Raw genomic sequence first — 15667 nt, 5'->3', positions numbered from 1 at the left:
TGTGCAAGGTCTAACCAGGGAAAATAACACATTGTAGCATCTGTGGGGAAAAGAAAAGAATCTCACAGATTACCTATATTTTGAAATAGTGCTACTCTCTTTATTAAAATGGCTTTGTAAATAGTGATTTTTTTTTTTTTTTTCAAAATAAAGCAATGCATTCTGCTTCCAAATAAGGACATAGGTTTGGGGAATTTCATTTTCAAGTTAAGTAATGTTTTGTTCTGATGAGACCTCTAGAGATGGTTTTGACATTTAAAAGTGGTGGGAAGATAAAGTGATTAAAGCTGTCAAGTGTGTTCAAATTCTAAGAATGTAGTCATTGTGTTACTTTCTTTGCTACAAGTTTTAGATATCTATGCTGTAGAGTACTTCTGTTTAGAAGTGTGTGTGTGTGTGTGTGTGTGTGTGTGTGTGTGTTAAGGCATTGTGATTGACAGAAATTACTCCAGGAATATGAATAACCCAAATTAGATCTTACAACCGCAGGAAAGCAGCATGTACAGCTAAGGTAAATGGAGATTCTTAGAACTATTCCCTGTTGGCAGCCCTATGGCCCCTCTATGGATTCATATTTTCTAATTGTATCATCTTGGTTTCTGTGAAAATAATACACATCATCTAGAGCTCTTGTTAGCCTTTGCTGCAATATAAGCACATTTTTCTTATTTTTAGCAATTTTCTTTTCTTTTTTTGGGGGGGGGGATTATATAAGGTCTATTAACTTCAAAAGTTATTTTCACAGACTATTCAAGGAAGTAAGGAGCTGCCACGGCATCAAGCTATGTTTTTCTGCATAGCACACAATATAAGTGTGAAAAAATATTTCTAGTCTTGTGAAAACCAAAACAAATTATTGTAATACAATGTTTCTGATCTTGTGGAAAGAACAAAAATCATTTTTTGAAGTTGAATGGTGTTGCTACATTTTAAGGGATTCGGGGATGTGGAGCCTTCAGTGTATAAAACTATGCATCATTATGTTGTCAGGAGTCTCTATTTTATATAGTTAAGCTGAATAAATAATCAGGTAAAACAATATCCTAGACACAGGTGAAAAAACACTCAATAAACTGACCCTCTGAAAATTCCCTAAAATGAAGCATGAGATAAAAATAGAAAAAAAATGAGAGCTGAGGAGATAGGATAGATAAGAAGTCTAACATATGTATATTATATATAAGCATATATATGTATATATATAATTATATATATAAATAATCTCTCTCCCCCAATCTATTATCTATCATCTTATCTATCATTTATCTATCTGTCATCTTTCTATCAATCATCTCTTTATCTATTTCAGAAGAAAATAATACAAAGTTCTATGATGATGTATTAACAGATAATTGTTAGACCATAATAAAGTAATGCTTTTATAGCCTTTGTCAAAACAGCAAACCTCAAGTATGATAAATTACAAGAAGTTTACTCTGGGAAACTTGTGACAATACTATAAAATACTCAAAGAAATAGAACATTTTTAAGAAATGAAGCAGATGAGCATAAGGGGGAAAGCCTAAAACAGACTCTTAACTATAGAGAACAAACTGAGAGTTGCTGGAGGAGAGGTGAGGGGGGAGTGGCCTAGATGGGTGATGGGGATTAAGGGGGGCACTTGTGATGAACACTGGGTATCCTATGTAAGTGATGAATCGCTAAATTCTACACCCAAAACTAATACTACACTGTGTGTTAAGTAACTTGAATTTAAGTAAAAACTAAGAACAAGTGGCACTGGGGTGGCTCAGTCAATTAAGCATCCACCTCAGGCTAGGTCATAATCCTGGGGCCCTGGGATAGAGCCCTGCGTTGGGCAACCTCTCTCCCTCTACCTGCCGCTCCCCGTGCTAGTGTGTGCGCTCTCTCTCTCTCTCTCTCTCTCTCTCCCTCCTTCTTTGTCAAATAAATAAATAAATAAAAATCTTTAAAAAAAACCCTTTAAATAAAACAATAAAATAGAAAAAATAATATTCTTTAATGATTACTGTTAAATAAATACTAGATGTCTCAGTAGCAAAAGGAAAAAGCAAAAGATAATGAGCTGAAGGTGTGCTGTGTGTAAGGGAAAAACAAGTTTAAACTAGAATTGTTTACAAAAGAAAACTTAACTCAGCAGGTACAATTCGTCTTAGTACATACAAAAGTTAATTTTACCGAAGACAGACGTCACTTAAAATTCACAGAATACAGTTTAAGAAGGATGAATTTGAACTCCAGGGAAGTACAAAAGAGAGAAATCAGGATTGGTGTGAAAAATTAAGTATGCATAATATAAACAATAATTTTTATTTTGAATAATTTTTTGTTTATTGTCAAGAAAAAATTGAATATTTTAATTCAATTTTATAAAACTGAATGAATGAAAAAGCTTGTCTTATTCTTGAAAAGAAAAAAATAAACAAGACATAACGATCAAGGCATAGCATCATACCTCATATTACTGATTCATTAATTATTTAATTTATTAAGAAAAGTCCAATTATGGAGACTGAGGATTTGCCAGTTATTGGGTGTTTCCCATTCCCCTCTTTCTTCTGTTGAAAATAAATGTCAGTTTATTTTTTGACATATCTTTCATATCAACCTCCTTTACACTCTCATTTATAGGAGCTATAATTTTATTTCCTCTTCGAAAATGTTAATAATAAGATCTTTACTTCTGTCATTTTCCTTCCCTAAAACAGACCAGACCATTTTAAACACAATTCCATCTGAAAATTTTTGTGAAGAAACATTTTCTCTTTAAGTTTGGTGTAAGTTTGGTATTTCCACTACTTCAAAAATAGATGGCATGCCTGCTTAATCAAATAGGGAAATATTTCTAAAAAATTCAAAGTCCTCTGTGGTAGACAACAAGATAGCTGAAAATACATGGTATATTGGTATATAGACTCACATGGACCTGGATTCAAATCCCTCTGAAACCCTATGTATTTTCTTTCCCAGGATATTTCTCATCACACTACTTGCCTTCTCTATCTCCTATTGTTTCATATCTTTTTGAAAGTTCCAATCTCTATCATTAATTTTTAATCTTCTATTGGCACCGCCTTTAGATTTTTTGCATTAATTACTTCAACTGTTTTGTTGATTATTAAACTATTATTATCTCTCAGCTATAAATTTGTCTTTCTAAAATCACCTTTGTGTTTGGGGGCTGGGACAGTGACGATACGTTTATCATTTGTCATCTGGTTTCCTATTAGGTTTGACGATGGGGACCCTGGGGCAGACTGGGGCAGGGAAAGGAACGACACTTTGCTCCCCTCTGTCTGCTTGCTGTTCTTTTCAGCACCATATCAATGATGGCCCATATCTCTGCAATACCTGTTGGATTCAGTTTCCTACTTTTTTACCACTCCCAGAACCAACATTGTTCATAATAGAAAAAGAAACAACCCAGTGTATATCGACAGTGGAATAGATAAATATTTCAAGGTCAATCATAATGCAACAGTGAAAATGAATGACTGAATTAATGTGTACTAACTTGAGTGAATCTCAGTGATATAACATTGAAGAGGCAAGATAATGGAATATGTACAGCATAATTCTATTTATATAACATTCAAGAACATAGGACATACGGTGTTATAAACCATAAAGAAAAGCAAGAACATGATTTTCCCAAAATTTGGTGGTTCTTTATGGAGGGAAGAAAGAGATGGTTGTGGAGAGATATCCTCAGGGTAATATGAGTAATTCCTACATTATTTTCTTCAAGTTTGTATGTATTATGTCTCAGACAATTTTCTGTGCCTAAGCTATTTTTTTATGATAAAAATAGAATGGATAAGTAAAACACAAAATTTCAAAGGCAGAATAAATGTGACCCTGTCATATAAACAGAAGAGTGTCTTTGAGTTTTGTTGACTGTATCCTTTGCTGTGCAAAAGCTTCTTATCTTGATGAAGTCCCAATAGTTCATTTTTGCTTTTGTTTCTTTTGCCTTCGTGGATGTATCTTGCAAGAAGTTACTATGGCCGAGTTCAAAAAGGGTGTTGCCTGTGTTCTTCTCTAGGATTTTGATGGAATCTTGTCTCACATTTAGATCTTTCATCCATTTTGAGTTTATCTTTGTGTATGGTGAAAGAGAGTGATCTAGTTTCATTCTTCTGCATGTGGATGTCCAATTTTCCCAGCACCATTTATTGAAGAGACTGTCTTTCTTCCAATGGATAGTCTTTCCTCCTTTATCGAATATTAGTTGCCCATAAAGTTCAGGGTCCACTTCTGGATTCTCTATTCTGTTCCACTGATCTATGTGTCTGTTTTTGTGCCAGTACCACACTGTCTTGATGGGAGAAGATATTTGCAAATGACATATCAGATAAAGGGCTAGTTTCCAAGATCTATAAAGAACTTATTAAACTCAACACCAAAGAAACAAACAATCCAATCATGAAATGGGCAAAAGACATGAACAGAAATCTCACAGAGGAAGACATAGACATGGCCAACATGCATATGAGAAAATGCTCTGCATCACTTGCCATCAGGGAAATACAAATCAAAACTACAATGAGATACCACCTCACACCAGTGAGAATGGGGAAAATTAACAAGGCAGGAAACAACAAATGTTGGAGAGGATGCGGAGAAAAGGGAACCCTCTTACACTGTTGGTGGGAATGTGAACTGGTGCAGCCACTCTGGAAAACTGTGTGGAGGTTCCTCAAACAGTTAAAAATAGACCTGCCCTACGACCCAGCAATTGCACTGTTGGGGATTTACCCCAAAGATACAAATGCAATGAAACGCCGGGACACCAGCACCCCGATGTTTCTAGCAGCAATGGCCACGATAGCCAAACTGTGGAAGGAGCCTCGGTGTCCAACGAAAGATGAATGGATAAAGAAGATGTGGTTTATGTATACAATGGAATATTACTCAGCTATTAGAAATGACAAATACCCACCATTTGCTTCAACGTGGATGGAACTGGAGGGTATTATGCCGAGTGAAGTAAGTCAGTCGGAGAAGGACAAACATTATATGTTCTCATTCATTTGGGGAATATAAATAATAGTGAAAGGGAAAATAAGGGAAGGGAGAAGAAATGTGTGGGAAATATCAGAAAGGGAGACAGAACGTAAAGACTGCTAACTCTGGGAAATGAACTAGGGGCGGTAGAAGGGGAGGAGGGCGGGGGGTGGGAGTGAATGGGTGACGGGCACTGGGTGTTATTCTGTATGTTAGTAAATTGAACACCAATAAAAAAAAATGAAAGTAAAAAAAAATAAAATAAAATAAACAGAAGAGTGTTAGGACTTTTTTCAAAACCAAAGTTGGTATAGATAAAACCAAGTTTTGGGATTGTAAATATACTATTGAATCTTTAAAAAAAAATACAGGAAAGGAGGGAGAGAGTAAAAGAGGAAGGAAAGGAGGAGAGAAGGAAGGAAGGACAGAAAAGAAGGGGAGGATAAGAAAGAAGGAAGAGGACAAGAGGGAGAAAGGAAGACAAAAGTAAGAAAAGAGAAAAAAAATGGTACTAATCTTTCCATAATTTCAGAGAGAACTCTTTCCAACCATTGGTATTGTGTTTATGAGATGTGAAATGCAAGTTATGATTCTCCTTTTCCTGTGAAGGTACAAGTGTGCTTTCAACACAACAAAAATATAATAACAAAGAAAAATATAAATATTACTCAACTAACTATCCTCTTTAGCTATTATTCAACTTAAGCATTTTTACAAATTTGTTTGTTCCAGTGAACAATTACCACAGTTTGATGTGGTTTGGCAGAAAATTTCTTAGTCTCTTTTAATACTCCTATATTACTGTTATGAAAGCTGGAACTGATTTTTTAAGGCAAAAGGCAAAATTTAGATATTTAAAATTAATACAATATTTATGTTTCTTGTTACACTTGATTTAAGTTTGATTTAATAAGTATTTAATACATATTTTTAAGCTTTATATTGACTAATACTTGTAAAATGTCTTCACACAAGCTTATTTCTCTTCAGTTTTCTTATAGTGATAGAAGTAATACTCTGGTATTGCTTCTATTTGAATGGTAAAAACACATTGGTCACCATGGTATCTGATCTTTTGACCATGTCATTCAATCCAAATGCCAAACAACCATTACCTTATCTATTGTAACTGGGTTCCTGGTACTAACCCATGAGCCGCTATGGAATGCAGAATTGTTGGATAAAGTTTATTTATAAATTTTTATTACCTGAACATCCAGGTCATTGTGGAATACATATCTGTTATGAAAAAAATAAAAAGAAGGATAGAGAGAGAGAAAGAAAGAAGAAAGAAAAAGAAGAAAGAAAGAAAGAAAGAAAGAAAGAAGAAAGAAAGAAAGAAAAGAAAAGAAAAGAAAAGAAAAGAAAAAAGAAAAAAAGAAAAGAAAAGAAAGAAAGAAAGAAAAAAAGGGAGGGACGGAGGGAGGAAAGAAAAGACTGAGAAGCTATAACACTTTTGCATTAATTATGTCCATGTAATAAAATGGATAATACTAGAGACTTTTATTAGCAAGTTCCAGTGTCATGAGTTTCATAACAAGAGATATAATTGATGGTCTGTGGTTCAAAAGCTGGTTAGATTTCCAGCAAATTGGGGCATTTTGCTATGGTGGTTTTTGTCTCCAAAATGTCTGAAGTCATATTCTAACTGTTTTTGGATGCACATCCACCTTAAACATAATATGGCATTTTTCAGCACTATGTACTGCCATTAGGTGTAAGCAGAAGCTATAAGGGATCTCAGATCAGGCAAATGAAAAGAAGCAAGGAAGGAAAACAGAAATCCAAAATATTTAGAAGGGCAAGGCTATCAATAAAACAGAAAGTCCATGGCAAATCAAAATGAGATTATAAGAATTGAACTCAATAAAAAGTGACCAAAAAGAAGCTTCCCTATAAATGTGCTTTCATAACTCCTCCAATTCTCTGGGCTTATTTATGCTAATGCCTAAATCTCTGAATACCCAAGAGAAAATCTAATACAAAAAAATGGTCACTGGCCACCCCTTCTCAGACACAACTTTATTCTTGTGACCTGAATTACAGCCACTGCCAACTTACTCCATAAACTATTCTGTCTCTCTTTGGTTCCTTTAAGTGCTCCTACTCCGCTTCTTTTTAACAGCTATTGATTATTTTCATGGTTTTCCACCAGTCAAAAGGACGGTGACCATACCATCTCCCTTCAACTGTGTACCCCCGAAAAGGCTGCTTCCTTTGTGGGTCCTCATTGTTAACATTTGTGGTGCTATTGAAATTATCACTGGCTCTTTTCACTTAAAATCCTGTTTCCACTTTTCCAAAAACTTGCAGTTTGCTGTCTGTACCTCTCAGGACTATTCTTGCTGTCACTCAGTTCACCGTGTTGCTACCCCACAAGGTGCTGCCGACCCACAAGATGCTTTTCAGTTCTTAGCTGTCTTAACTTCTATACTCGTTCTTCTCTTGAAACACCTTCTCCTCTTGGCTTCTAGAACAGAATTCTCTCTAGCTTCACTCCCCCCACCCCAATCCCCTTGTAAACACTATCTATGACAAGTAATTTGGAAGTCTAGATGAATTATGATCTCTTTTGGCTTTAGGTAGGGTAAATGCTGAGTGCCAGTCCATGCATTCTGTTATCCTTTTACCTGTTGCAGTGAGATTCCAAGTCTGACTGTCCCAGCTACTTCTGTTCCCTTCTTGAGAGCACAGAACATATTTGCTGCTCTCCAAGTCCTCGTGAGCATGGGAAAATTATGAAAGTCTGTTGCAGTTTTCACTGGCCACTCTCCCGGTAGTTTTTTTTTTTTTTTTTTTTTTTAATCGTTCCTGCCACACTGTGCAGAGAACACTACAAGTCTGGATGAGGGATAATTCTGAGGCTTGCCATTACTTTAGAAAGGATTGCACACACTTCCTATGATTTGAGACCCTTCCAAACCATTTTTGTTATTCTGTCATTTTCACCTTTCCTCAAGATGTCATGTGGACATCAGGGGCACCTCTTAGGGGTCCTTCTGAATGCCCTTTCACTTATGTTTCCCTCTAAATGACTATAATTTTATTTTTCTTCTCCCAGTCCAGGTAATCTCTGTCACAGAATCTTACAATGTTTTCTCTCGTTCCAATATATAGTCCACGGTTTCTGCTGTAGCAGCATTCCTTGAGGCATGAGATGCCAGGGACATAAAGTTGGTTGGGAACAGGGACATGAGGGTGGGGTTGGGGTGGGGGGTCGACAAGGGGTTGTTGAGAGTTGAAGGGAGAGTTACTACACTGAAAACACAAGAGTTTATACACTGATTTGAATAATGGGATGGAAATATTATGTAGAATAACAATTTTGTATATTAACCTCTGGGGTGTATATATTATCTTATATGATTATCATTAGGTTTTGAGTGCTATAATATTCATCTAGTTCCTTTACCCAAAGACATTAAGAATTTTTATTTATAATCAAATAATTTAGTAGCTTTTAAGTGCTTTTGGTTTTTGTTTTTGTTGTTGTTTTAACTTTCCTAAATAAAAATTTCTGATCATGGGTGTTTGAATTGGCCACAACAAACTTTTCTGTTTTTTTTTTTTTTTTTTTTTTTCAGGTACAGGGTTGCATGAGAAAACAGGAGGTAGTTTATTTTTCTAAAATTTTGTTTAAAGATTTACTTTTTTGAAAGTGGGGCAGAGGTAGAGAGTGAGGGAGAGAGAGAGAAAACCAAGCAGACTCCGCTCTGATCTTGGAGCCTAGATCGGGGCTCAATCCTATGACCCTGAGATCATGACCTGAGCCAAGACCAAGTCGGCTGTTTAGCTGACTGTGCCACCAGGCACCCTGAAAACAAGAGGTAATCTAATGCATTCATGAAATAATAATACTTACAGATAAGAAGAGTACAGAAAAGATGTTTTAGATGGGGCAGTGGTGACCTATTTTCAATAATATTGTACAATAATAAGCATTTTTTTCTTGGTCATTGCTCATTGCTCATTGTTTTCACTGTCTCCTTTTCTTTTCCCAAGTTTTGACACTACTGTAGGTTTAATTTAAGATAAGGAATGTCCAAAAAAGTTGCAAAATATGAATCACATGAGGAATACTGAAGACAAACTGCTGGTTTTATAAATTTATATACAATTTGTTTTATTGGTTTATCATTGTGAATTATGGATGTTATTATAGTATGTCTATAATCTTGCTCTGGAGAGCAGAAAATTAGTGCCCATAGGGGGAAAGAAAAGGAAAAATGTTGCCTGTACAATGAAAATTAAAAGTGGAAAACAAACATCTATCAAAACAAACTCTTTACTCTTTTTGGGTGATACACATGCCAGAAGGTGACTTGGCTCAAGAAGATAATAAAATGGATAACAAATATCAGAGAATCTATAGTTTGGAGGTTGAAAACTGTGCCAAACACACGGGCAGCCTGGAGGTTGGCATGGGCATGGTGCACTTTTCCACGCTTGGGGGAAAACACTGACTTCTTTCTGCCAAGTCGGCCTCAGTATTAGTGTCATGGAGATTCTTCCCATGTTCATGGAGATTGTCCAGGTCTGGCTCATACGCTGAGAGGGATGTACTGGCATCTTTACAAGTATGAAAGCCAAAAAGGAATCGACTGGAAATGTTGAAATGTTGGTGTGAGAATTTAGCCAGCTTAGGAGAAAGGACTGGAAGATTATGCCAACTAGGACAACAAAATATTGTGATACAGTGATGCAGTGATTTACAGATCATTTGAAAAAGACCTTTTAATGCAATGTCTACCTTACTTTAGAGGGTTATAGAAGCAAGTTCCTGCCTTCTCTGCTGAAACAACTGTGAAGACATTGGACAGAGAATTCTCTTTCCCTTCTCTCTCCTCGGAAAAGTCGGGACGAATGAAGGTAAAGGACTGACTGACTTAATTACTTACTTTCATTACTCCTTCATTCCTTCCTTCTTCCTCCTCGTCCTTCCTTACTTCCTTCAGTCCCCCTTTTCTTCTCTTTTCTTTCTTTCTTTCTCTCTTTCTTCTTTCTTTCTTTCTTCTCTTTCTTTTTTTTTCTTTCTTCTCTTCTTTCTTTCTTTCTTTCTTCTTTCTTTTCTTCTTTTTCCTTTCTCTTTATGTCTTCTTTCTTTCTTCTTTTCTTTCTTTCTTTCTTCTCTCTTGCATTCTTTCTTTCTTTCTTTCTTTCTTTCTTTCTTTCCTTTCTTTCTTTTCTCTCTCTCTCTCTCTCTTTCTTCTTTCTTTCTTTTCTTTCTTTCTTTCCCGGGCATTTGAGGCCTAAGTTAAGACTTGGATTAAATGCAAAAAAATCCACTGGATTTATACACCGCTCATTTGGAACTAGGTAAATATGTCTAGTTAGTTAACGTGTAGATTGAAGTCGCTTAATGAGGAATTGCCACAAAATGTGTAGCTTTACTAGAACACCTATTTCTTTTGTACAAAGAGAAAGGAAGCCCACTGAGAAAAAAAATCTATATCCTGGAACTCTTTTTGTTTTCTTTCTTTTTGTGTTATTTCATATTTTAGTAGCACAGTTTCTGGCAACAGAGTAAAAAATTAAAATGCAGTTCAGTGTAGTTTTTGTTTGTTTGCTTGTTTTGTAAGTCTGGGTTTTTGAGTCACATAGAGCTAAGTCCAATTCCTACCTTGGCCATTGACTAATTGTCTAACCATGGACAAATTGTAGAACTATCCAAGCCCACAATGTCCCATTAGTATAATAGGAATAATACAAATTTTGTAGTTTTAAGAAGATAGAATGGGAGAATGTATGTTAACAACAACAACAGAGTAACTGGCATAATGTATACCTTCTGAAAGTTTAGGTTATTCATCAGAACATTCAAGAAATATTTGTTGAACACTCAGATTTTGCTAGACAATGATTCAGGGAATACAGTCTTTGCTCTCAGGAAACTAATTAGAAGGTAATAAGCAATAAACATAAATAAATGTAGAATATGTCAGATGGAGTGTATTTGGAAAATATTTCATGCTAAAAGTAGCAATTATTGGGCTGAAGGAATGATTTTTATTTTTATTTTTTTAAAAGATTTTATTTATTTATAATGAGAGACACAGAGAGAAATAGACATGCAGAGACACAGGCAGAGGGAGAAGCAGGCTCCAGGCAGGGAGCCCGACGTGGGACTTGATCCCAGGACTCCAGGATCATGCCCTGGGCCAAAGGCAGCGCTAAACTGCTGAGCCATCCGGGCTACCCAATTTTTATTTTTAGAAGGGCGTTTAAGAAAGATTTCATTCAAAGGGAAGGTTTGTCCATGTTTGTAAGATATTTGAGGCAAAGAAAATGTTGAAAATGTTATTGCAGGGAACTCTAAGTATAATTGTCCTGAGGCAGAAGCATTACATGGGTGTCATTTTTATTTTTTGATTATTACATCCTCTGTATTGATGGGCGGATTTAAGCAGCAGTGTATATGCTCCTAAACACATGGTATTCTTTGGTCTGGAGCAGTCTCCCTGGCCACATCACCTTTCCGCCTACTCAATTTCTATTACCTCTTTAAACTTCAGTTCAACTCCTTTCTTCTACCTCTTTGGCTTCACAGCATAGGTTAGTTCCTTCTATAACCATCCTCCCGTCACCACATACTTTTCTTCTAAGAACTAGTCACATATATCATACTTGTTATAGTGTATTCATCTTTGTGTTTACCTGAATAAATTTGGTCTGTGACAGTAAAATCTAAGTTCCAGAGGACAGTTTACATGGCGATCATAGACTGTCATCATAATTCAGTATCCAAATATTGCTTGGAACAGAATAAGTTCTCAATAAAAATTTTTAAAGATAGGCATAACCAACAAATGGTTGTGTAAAAAAGAGAGAGAAGCATTTGGAAATTGAGACAATTCTAGGTAGAATGTAAAGTTATAAAGTCATAATTTATTTGGAAAAATTTAATGAAAAGGTAATGGGATATTTATTTCCTCTGTAGGACAATGAACTTTGCTGAGTTGGATACCTGACTTAAATCAGCTTCATCTCTGGTATGGTCTAGAGTTCAAAGGGAATGAATAAGCTCTGGAGAGCTCAGAAGAAATCCATCACCTGTCCCAGAAAATAGTATAAAGCAGATGTTCCTTGGCTGGTGGTCTAAAAAAAAGAAACGCTCAAATACTTGAAATAGCATATTCATTAGCCTAAACCATGTCTCTGTATGAAAGGAATAATTAATATTAAGTACTTACAATGTGTTTAGCTCTTCATATTAACTATGGCTGCTTCGGCATCAAAGAGTCAACCACCAAGCAAAGGAAAAAAATCTCCATATTTAAAAAACTCAACTTAATCTTTTGTGTCAAAGTAGTGCATAAAATATTCATGTCCTGGAGGAATTTAGTAAGCATTTAAAAATGGAGAGAGTTATTTATTTATTTATTTATTTATTTATTTATTTATTTAGCTATTTAACTATTGGTGGATAAACTAGGTGAAGTCAGGCCCATTGCATTTCAAATTGTTTCTTTGGCAAAACACATAGCATTGATCCATAAGTAATTTCCTATTAATAGTGTAGACATTTCATGGATCACTAGGAAACTTTTTAAAATGAACTAATTTAATTCTCTTATGTGGTACTTCTAAAGGGGAGCTATTTAAATTGCATTTCCTGAACATTAAATAGATATAGTCAAGGAATTTAGTAGATATCAAGCTATATGGGAAAAAAAATCATCTTAGTTTAAAAGTCAAAGTATGAAATCTGTTAATTTTCTACCAGAGTGACATTGACCAAATGAATTGCTCTTTTAATTAATTAATCAAATACATTTATTAGTTCTTCTATTTAAAATGGATATATTAACTGATATACTATTTTACATCTTTCTATGAACGAAAATACAGATTTTTCTAAATGCACCCTCTATTTTTAATTTGCTGTTTACCTTTAATGATTTCTGACTTTCATCCAATATTATATTTGCATCTTTCTTTCCTCCTCCTCTTCTTCCTCTTCTATTGTTACTACTACTACTACTACTACTACGACTACGACTACAACTACTACGACTACTTTAACCTGATAGTGTAGGAATTTATATTTATGACATGTATGAAATTATATTATTCAAATTTTCTCTAATATCAAATTGTCGGGATGCCTGGGTGGCTCAGTGGTTGGGCGTCTGTCTGCCTTTGGCTCAAGGCATGATTCTGGAGTCCCAGGATTGAGTCCCACATTGGGTTCCCTGCATGGAGCCTGCTTCTCCCTCTGCCTCTGTCTCTGCCTCTCTCCCACTGTGTCTCTTATGAATAAATAAATAAAATCTTTAAAACAAAACAAAACAAAACAAAAAAACAAATTGTCTTTGCATTACTGGGATAAGCACTCTTGATCATATATTACTATTTTTTAGACATTGTAGAATTTGATTTGCTAATTTTTAAATTTAAGAATATCATATCTCATTTTATCAATGACATTAAAGTATGATTTTTACTTTTTAAAAGTAAATTTATAAATTTATAATGACATTAAACTATGATTTTTATTATCTTAATTGCATGCTGTTAAGTAGTTTATTTTTTCTCACTTAATGCTATATTACCTTCAGAAAATGAAATGGTTGGCTATCTCTGTCTTTTGAAAGTATGAAAAACATTGGATAAAATAAGACTTAGTTTCATATGATTTGGCAAACTCTTTTTAGATTACTTTCATGTTTGTTCTATAATCTAGTTTTTTAGATACAAATCTCTCATTTTTTTCTCTTAATTAACTCCCTCATCCAATGTTTGTTTTTTTGTTTGTTTGTTTTTGTTTTTGTTTTTGTTTTTTTGTGTTTGTTTTTTGTTTGTTTTTTTCTTTTGGATTATAAATTTGCTAGTGAGCTCATCCTACTTGGGGACTTGTATGTTACCAACAAACAGCAGAGCAGGCTGTTTCTGGTCCAGGTTTCATAGACAAGGCCATAGTTTTCATGGCTTAAGTTCAGTCTCTGCCTTCAATCTTACTTCAACACCTCTGAGCTGATTTCCTAGTTTTAATGGTGCCCTTACCTCTTTGCAGGGCAGATCAATTTAGTTTCTAAAAGAACAAATCAATAATGTCACAGCTTTATTAAATCTTTTAATGAATTCTTATCTGACTCGGAATAGAATTCAAATTTCTAAACATGAGCAGCACCGTGCCCAGAACTCTCATATCCACCACCATTCCCACGTCATCCTTGTTTGCTGTGCTCCAGGCCCTAACTTTTTTTCTTTGCTCCTTGAATAAAATCAAGCTAGGTATAGCGAGGGAACTTACTATGCTCTCTCCTTGGAATGCTTCACCCAGACTTTTCCCACGGAGGCTACTTTTCTACATTTTGATCTCAGATCTGGAGTCATCCTCCCAAGATCTTTTCTTTCATTTCCTTTCTAAGGTAGCTTCGTCCCATTTTATATTTTCTATTAAGCCATTTTGCTTAATATCTTTCATTACATTTGGTGAGATTATTTTATTTGTTATCTTTCTCAAATAGAACATATATATCATGAGAAGAAAGACTTGTTTTTTGAATAGTTCTGTATTAGTGCCTTGCTTTTAGTAGACAGTATATAAATACTTATTAAACAAAATCTGCTAAAACTAGAGACAATCTCAATATTGAGTACATAATGAAATTATTTAGAAGAGTTAAATAGATGGGATGTTTTCATTTATATAAGAGTCTCAGTAATGTAGGAAATATAGTAGTTAGGATTTGTGTTATCATAGAATACAAATTCAAAATTATGGAATAAAGTACAATCTTATTTATGAAAATCATCTACCTTTTTTTTCTTTTTTGAAGAAAAATTATTTGATTACAGTTGACACACAATGTCACAATAGTTTCCGATGTATAACACAGTTATTCAACAAATTCTTACATTATGCTATGCTCACAAGAGTAGCTATCAGCTGTCACCATACAGTGCTATTGTGATAATATTGTCTCTATTCCCATGACTTATTATTCTACTTTTTAAGTACATGAGAATAGTAACAGTGGTTTATTATGTGTGAAGAGATTCAAGATCGTATTTCAATTGTCTTTTTCAATTTTCATGTTTCCCCAAATTTGGTGCATTTTTTAGGTTTATTTATTTATTTAGTAATTTTTACACTCAATATAGGGCTTGGACTCATAACCCTGAGGTCAAGAGTTGCATGCTTTTCCAACTGAGCCAGCCAGGTACCCTTACCCCAAATTTCAACAACAAAACGATAGGGTATGATAATAAAATTAAGCAATAAATATCACAAGTGAAAGAAAAGTGGCTTTTTAATACCTTATTGATTTCTCTTCTAGCTTTGATTCCATATATAGGCAATCAACAGAAGACCATCACAATTGTTCATAAGAGTTGATATAATTATAGTTGACTAAAACCTCTTAAGTCAGATAAAACTACATTTATTATTTACAAAAACTTGTTGGATCACCTTTATACATCAGACAGAATGTAGATATAGACACGGAAGTAAGAGATTTGATCTAAACTGACATGGTCTAGACTTCAATGAAACTTACAATATAGGTATGAGGCAGATATTAAAAAGAATTATTAAGTAAGTGTTATGGTAAGGAAAATAGACTGAAGGTGTAGGGATAAATATCATTTAAGAGATAGGCTATAGCCAATTAAAAATTATAGACATTAGAAAATAATTTAGCATCAGTATGCAGTACACTGAATGAAAGTT

This window comes from Canis lupus, chromosome 6, assembly GCF_003254725.2.
Source record: "Canis lupus dingo isolate Sandy chromosome 6, ASM325472v2, whole genome shotgun sequence".
Taxonomy (NCBI): Eukaryota; Metazoa; Chordata; class Mammalia; order Carnivora; family Canidae; genus Canis; species Canis lupus.
This window is presented reverse-complemented; position numbering follows the sequence as displayed.